The sequence below is a fragment of the Cetorhinus maximus genome, chromosome 8 (genome assembly GCF_964194155.1).
Source record: "Cetorhinus maximus chromosome 8, sCetMax3.hap1.1, whole genome shotgun sequence".
NCBI classification, from domain to species: Eukaryota; Metazoa; Chordata; class Chondrichthyes; order Lamniformes; family Cetorhinidae; genus Cetorhinus; species Cetorhinus maximus.
The window spans coordinates 82591404-82598655 of record NC_135886.1 but is presented as its reverse complement, the minus strand read 5'-3'; positions in this window follow the sequence as shown (position 1 = coordinate 82598655).

Below are 7252 nucleotides of genomic sequence, written 5' to 3'. Positions count from 1 at the left end.
CTCCTGGCTCTATCCCTCACTTTTACTCTTGGCACTGTCCCTCGCTGTTACTCCTGGCTCTATTCCTTGCCGTTACTCCTGGTTCCATTCCTTGCCGTTACTCCTGGTTCCATTCCTTGCTGTTACTCTTGGTTCCATTCCTTGCTGCTACTCCTATCTTTATTCCTCACTACTACTCACAACTAGATTAGCAGGGGGATGGGAACCCAAGGGCAAATTCAGAGCAAGGAACGGGAGGTGGAGAATTAGTGAGTGACTCTGAAAGACAGAAGCAGCACAGGTTAAAAAGTGTGCAGCACAGGAATTCAGCAGTGTTAAAAGGTATATATGTAAATGCAATGTCACGCCTCACTGGAGATAGTGCGCTGTAAGATCAAGCCCCACTACTCCCTGAGCTGTGACAAATGTGAAAAGTTTGACCAAACCACCAGATTGCCCCAATTCTACCTAACTGTTTGATTTAGGTTAACAGATTACGAACACCAGGTTTGTAAACTTAATAAGTAAAAAACTGCTTATTGACCAAATTGTCTTTAACTAGTGGCAAAAGAAAGAATTATGAACTGCTAACTTCTAACTCAATAACTTAAACTCTACCCCCTTCTTAAATCCCTATACACACACACACACACAAGACACACAAAAAACATGGATTTTAAGGGTGGGATAAAAAATAGTTTAATCGCACCAATTCTGGAGTACAGGATTCGATGGGTTGATTTTGATCAATGTCTTCCAAATTGCTTTCAGTTCTTGTGGATGACACAAGGTGGTCTTCAGAAATTTCAGTATTTAGTTCACTGGTTGAGCATTTGCCTTTCAATGTCTCTAACAGTGATTTTCCCCTTTGCCTCTTGACAGGGGTTTTCAGAGAGAGAGAGTGCAGGATATAGAGATTGGAGGAGAAAAAGCCAGCTAGCTATTATTGTGGAATTACTGGAATCTTTCACAGACAGGAGAAATAGGTTTTAGGTCTTGTTCTTTTCAGGCTAGGAGCTATTCTTCTGCACTGTCCTCGCACAAAACCTGGTCACCTGGTCAGGAGCCAATTAAAAGATTGTTGTCAGGCAGCTCCCTTGGTCCAAGATTCCTTTCCAGCACCATCCTGTCTTTCATGGCGCATTCTGTTCCAGGGCTGCAATATTATATATATCTCTCACACTGTTCCAGTGGATATGTCTTTCAAACCACAGCTATTATAATTTTAATCCACAGTCCAACAGAAAATAAAAAGATATGTTATTTACAACAGTCCAACAGAAATAAAAAAATGTTCCTTACATGATTCCACCCTTAAAAGAGATGAAACGCCATTTCAAAAATGTGTTTCATCACAAGGTATGTGGCACATGGACAACAAAACATGAGACTTACTTTCAGTCATGCTTTCTCCTCCTTAAACAATCTTATACAATCTCCAGCATTTCTTACCCCTTTAACTTATTTTAGTATTTTACACCTGGGACAATGTATCCGCGATCACATTATCTTTACCAGTAATATGAACAATCTTTACATTGAATGGTTGAAACAATAGTCTCCTATCATGAAGAGATTAATGCCTATAATATTATTGGAAATTATTTTTTAAAATAGAGATTATTGGTGTCTGTCTATGTCTGTGTATGTGTGTGTGTGCCTTAATTGGATTAAAACCAGCTAGTCTGGGTGCTTTAATGTATAGAAAGAAGCAGGTTTGAACTGATAATTAGATAAACATGGGGAAGTTTAGAAACCATAGGTGTTAAGGGTGTACATTTGCATTTGTTGAATAAAGCATTCAAGAGTGGGAGTAAAATCTTGCAACTAGCTGGCAGATGCCAAGCAATGTGTTTAAATTATTAATAAAACTGGTGGAATGAAAATGTTATTGTTAGAAGATGTGACGTTAAAGACCTAGTAATACATTGGGAAATTTACATTCAAAGGAAAAGCTAGGTATAAACAGAAAGGAATTTGTGTGTGTAAAGCAGAGGCATTTAAGATCTAACCAGATTATACACCTGCAACTGTGTCTGCAAAGAACCTCAATTTGAATTTGTAAGGTCAAAAGTGCTTTGCCTGGGTCTTTTTAAATCTATGAGTTTTACTGTTGTCTTAACAGAGATGTAAGTGAGAGTCAGATTAATTAGGGGATTTTTGTAGTTATTATAGTAATAATTTTGTAGACATATGTATGTGCTTACAATTTTTCTTGTATTAATACATGTTTAATTTAGTTTTATAAAAAATCTCTTGAGACTTGGTAGTCTTATTACTACTGAATTTAAAACTTGCATCTCGAAATATACAAATTGTAAAAATGGATTATGACAGTTGTTTCAAGTTTCCCTCTGGGATTTGAGCACCTCAGCCTTTACCAACTGCTGTGTCATAATGCTCCATCTAAACAGTTTGACATTTCAAGTTTTAAACGTTTCAATGAACGCCAGCGGATTATGGTCAGTGTAGATTAGTGTTTCTTTGTTATCGTGTCGGACATAAACTTCAAAATGTTGAAGAGACAACAATAATGCTAGAGTTTCTCTTTCTACTGTAGACTACTTCCTCTGATATTGATTTAGTTTTTTGGAAAAGTACCCACTGGCTTCTCCATCCCTAATTTATCATCTGCACCTACCCACAAGTTGCTAACACCAAATGCCATTTTAAAAGGTTTGGTAAAGTCAGGAGCAGCCAACGCTGGTTCATTTATTAAGATTACCTTCAGCTTTTCAAAAGCTGCTTGGCATTCTGCTGACCATACTACTTCTGCCTGTTTTTTTAACAAATTGGTGAGAGGTACAGCTATTGTGCTGAGGTTAGGCACAAACTTCCTATAAAACCCACACATTCTCAAAAACCTCAGGATTTCTCATTTAGTTTTAGGAATGGAAAATGGGGAATTATATTAGGGCGTTCACTTTTGCTGTTCTTGGTAACACTTGCCCTTGTCCTACGAAGTGACCCAGGTATGTTACCCTTGCTTTTACAAATTCGCTTTTGGCCAGATTTATGACTAAGCCAGTGAACTGCAATTGCTTAAACAGGTCTTCTAATTGCTTTACATGTTCTTCCCATGTTACTATATATTATGATATAATCTAAATAAACCACACTGTTAGGTACTTCAGCTATGACTTGATTCATAAGTCTCTGAAACATAGCTGGGGCATTTTTAAAGCCAAATGGCATGACTAGACATTGATATAACCACTTGGTGTAACAAAGGTGGATATTTCTTTAGCCCTTGATATTAATGGCACTTGCCAGTACCCCTTCAATAGATCAAATTTAATAAGAAATGAGGCACTACCAACCCTATTGATGCAATCTTCTAACTGAGGAATTGGGTATGAATCTGTCCTCATTACTACATTCACTTTCCGGTAGCCCATACAAAATCTAGTGGATCCATCCAGCTTAGGAACAAGGACTATTGATGAACTCCAGCTGCTTCAGCTAGACTGAATCAATTAATTGTCTAGCATATATGGATCTGTTTCTAACTGAGCTAGTTTTTTCTGGGCTCAACCAATAATGATGTTGTTTTATCGGCACTGAGTCTCCTATGTATACATCTTGTTTACCTAACGTAGTACATCCTGGTGTATCCCTACAAATTCCCTTATATTTCCCAAGTAACTATATTAGATCTTTCCTTGGTCCTTCTTCTAAATATGAAAACAGTGTCTTACTGTCCCAGTATTGTCGTATTGGCTAGTCGAATTGTAGGAGGTTCGCTTTGGGCCCTGTCTACTTCTCCTTGTACCTTGCCCTTATTGCCTCTGTTGTTCTCCACTACTCCTACCACCTGGCATGTATGAAACGTTTTACAAAATTGCAATATGTCCTAATGGTGCCTTGGCCAGGTAAATTGCTTGTTTATCAATGCTTGGGTTTTCTGTATTCCTACATGTCCTGCCATTGGGATTTCATGTGCTACTCGCAATATCTCCTTACAATATTTGGGTGGTACTACTATCTGATGAACAACCAACTATTCCTCATCTGAAGGTCCATGAGGGTGTCTCCAATTCCTCATCAGAACTCCGTTTTTAATGTAATAGCACTCGGGAACTCCTTCAGCCTCAGCTTCAGTGTGAGCTGACTATGCTAACTTGTTTAACTCTGGATCTGCTTTCTGAGCATCAATTAATGAAGACTTGTCAAACACTTCCTTTGAATTATCCACATCCTTAAAGAAAATTTTGGCTACTCTTAACATCTGCTTGTGGTATTACCCTGACCTCTGGTGATGGACTTTGTTTAGCCATTGCTCTGGTCACCACACATGATGGGAAAATACCAGGAACTTGTTCTTGTCCCTTGTTCCATGTCAGGGACATCTCTTCCATTTGCAGGGAAGCTTTAGCAGTTTCCAGTGCCATCTTATTTTTGACAGTAAAAACCTGGTGTTTCCTTTTAGCTTTTATTACTTAATGGAAGTGTAATTGCTCTGTCTCTTTAGCCTCTCTTGGACTTTCCATAATTATGGGCAAAGCCATAACCTTCACTCCTGCCAAATCATTCCCCAGGAGTAAATCAACTCCATCCACGGGTAATTTCTTAACCACTCCTACAACCACCGATCCAGACGACAAATCACACTCCAATTGAACCTTGTACAATGGAACTGGGATATACTCTCCTCTTATCCCATTTACCAATACTTTAGCTTTCATTGAACTCTCTGGAGGGAAAACTAGGTCCTTCTCCAGCAAACAAGTTTGAGTAGCTCCTGTGTCCCTTAATATAGTTATGGGCTTAGCTGTATCATTTGATGAAAAAGGGGTTATCTTTCCTTTAGACAAAAACTCTTTATATCTCTCACCTATCTTATTCACTTCACCTGCATTCACAGCAGTGGTTACCTCTAGACCCTTATTTGTAATTAAAGCTACAGTTTGATCTGTGGCATTTTCTTTTTGAGTTTCCTTTTCGGACTCATTCTTATGAACTCCAATCAGTCCCATGGGCTTCCCTCACAACTTCCAGCATTCTGAACAAATGTGTCCCACTTTATTACAATGGAATCATTTAGGCCTCCGAGTTTCACCTCCACCCTCAGTACTTTCCTTCATGATCAGGGGAGGAGATCTCAAGGTATTCCCAGCTATCCATTCTTTATCCTGTCTACTTGCTTTCCTTTCACTCTCCCATTTTCTATCCTTTTCACATTTATGGGGTGATGGAAAAAAGGTTTAGTATTATCGATCAGCTCAAAATCGTCAGCCATTACTGCTGCTGTCTAGCAGTTGCAATCCTTTGGTCTTCAACATGGGTTCTTATTACAGAAGGTAGGTAGTTTTTAAATTCATCCAAGAGAATGGTCTCTCTGAGAACTTCATAGGTAGCTTCAACTAGCAGTGCTCATCTACACCCGCCAGAACTACTTTGCTTAATCCTTTCAAATTCAATGTAAGTTTGTCCAGGATGTTTCCTTAAATTTCAAAACTTTTGTCTGAATGCTTCAGGGGCTATATCATATGTACTCAAAATGGCCTTTTTCCCCACATCATAATCCCTAGAAACCTCCTCTGACAGTGAAGCATAAATTTCCTGTGCTCCACCTGTCAATTTGTTCTGCATGGGCAATGTCCTTTGGCCAGTTCATCTGTTTAGCTATCTTTTCAAATGAAATAAAGAATGATTCAACATTTCTTTCCTCAAATTTTGGAACAGCTTGCACAAATGTAAGCATCTCCCCACTGGGTTCTGATCTAGAAATAAGTCCTGCCTTACCTACTGGTGTCTCTTTTTTAACTGTCAACATTTTAAGCTGGAATCCTCTTTTTCTCTTTCCTCCTTTTCCAACTTTGCTATTTCTAGCTCCCTTTGAAATGTCCTTTCTCTTTCCTTTTCTGCTGCCTCTAGTTCTAATTTTTTAAATTCGCAACTGAATTTGAACCCATTCCAATGAACCACCCTTTGGAGAGCCCAGTCTTTTGGGTATTCCTTCCAATTTCAAATGTTGTGCCACCTCTTCGATTATCTCTGCCTCCTTAGTTTTAGCAGGCAATCCTACTCTTAATTTACTTGCCAATTCGATTAACCTGGCTTTTGGGATCCCTTGTAAAATGGTCAGGGACATCTCTTCCACTTGCAGGGAAGCTTTGGCAGTTTCCAGTGCCATCTTATTTTTGACAGTACAAACCTGGTGCTTCCTTTTAGCTTTTATTACTTAATGGAAGTGTAATTGGGAGTCAGATTAAGTAGGGGATTTAGAAGTTATTATAGTAGTAATTTGTAGACATACGTATGGGCTTAAAAATAATTTTTCTTGTTAATAAATGTTTAATCTATCTTTGTAAAAACAAATAAGACTTGGTCTTATTACTACTGAATTCAAGGCATGCATCTCGAAATTTATACAATTGCAAAACATGTTGTGGCAGTTGTTTCAAGTTTCCCTTTGGGATTTGAACAACTCAGCATTTACCATCAGCTGTGCCATAACAACAGGCAAGAGGTGCAGATTGGCCTCTCACTGTATCTATGGGCAGAATTTTCCGGTCCTGCCAGAAGTGGGTTTTGTGGCAGGTGGGAGTGGGAAATTCAGAGAGGCCAAAAGTCAGGATCCTGCCAGTGGGAAAACAAGTCAGAATTTTCCCCTCACCACTTTTATGATAGGCTGAGTGCAGGTTGGATTTCCCTACTGACCCATCACGGGAACCCTACTTGCATGCATTAGTATGTCATGAATACTCATTAAAAATACAACTTGCCAAATTCGCGTTCTCCATCCTAATTACATGCCGCACCAGCAAGAAATTAGACTGCCCTCATTCAAGACTGGATATAAGTGGAATGCAGCAATTCACCCACTCTTCGCTTGTGACTTCGAGGTGAGTGCAACATTCGGTGCCTACCTGCAACAGCGCTGCACCAGGTCGTCAGTGATGCCACTATTGGTACACACACTGGTGGGGGTTTATGCTTGGGCCATTCACAGTGGGTGTTGAGCCGGGCTGCTCATGGTGGATGCCAGGCTACTCCGGGACGTCAGCATTGTGTGTGACGGGCCTCAGGCAGGGCTGCATTCTAAAACAGGCCAGCATGGTGAGGTATGAGGATGAAGGGAGTATGGTGGGGTTGCAGGGGGAACAGAGAAGACTAAGGCATGAGGGTGAAGGGGGTATGGTGAGGTTGCAGGGGTACTGAGAAGGAGACTAAGACATGAGGATGAAGCAGGTTTGGTGGTATTGTTGGGGGTGTGGAGCACAATGACAGGCAGATGGAAGATTGGGGGTGGGGAAGCTGGAGCCATGGA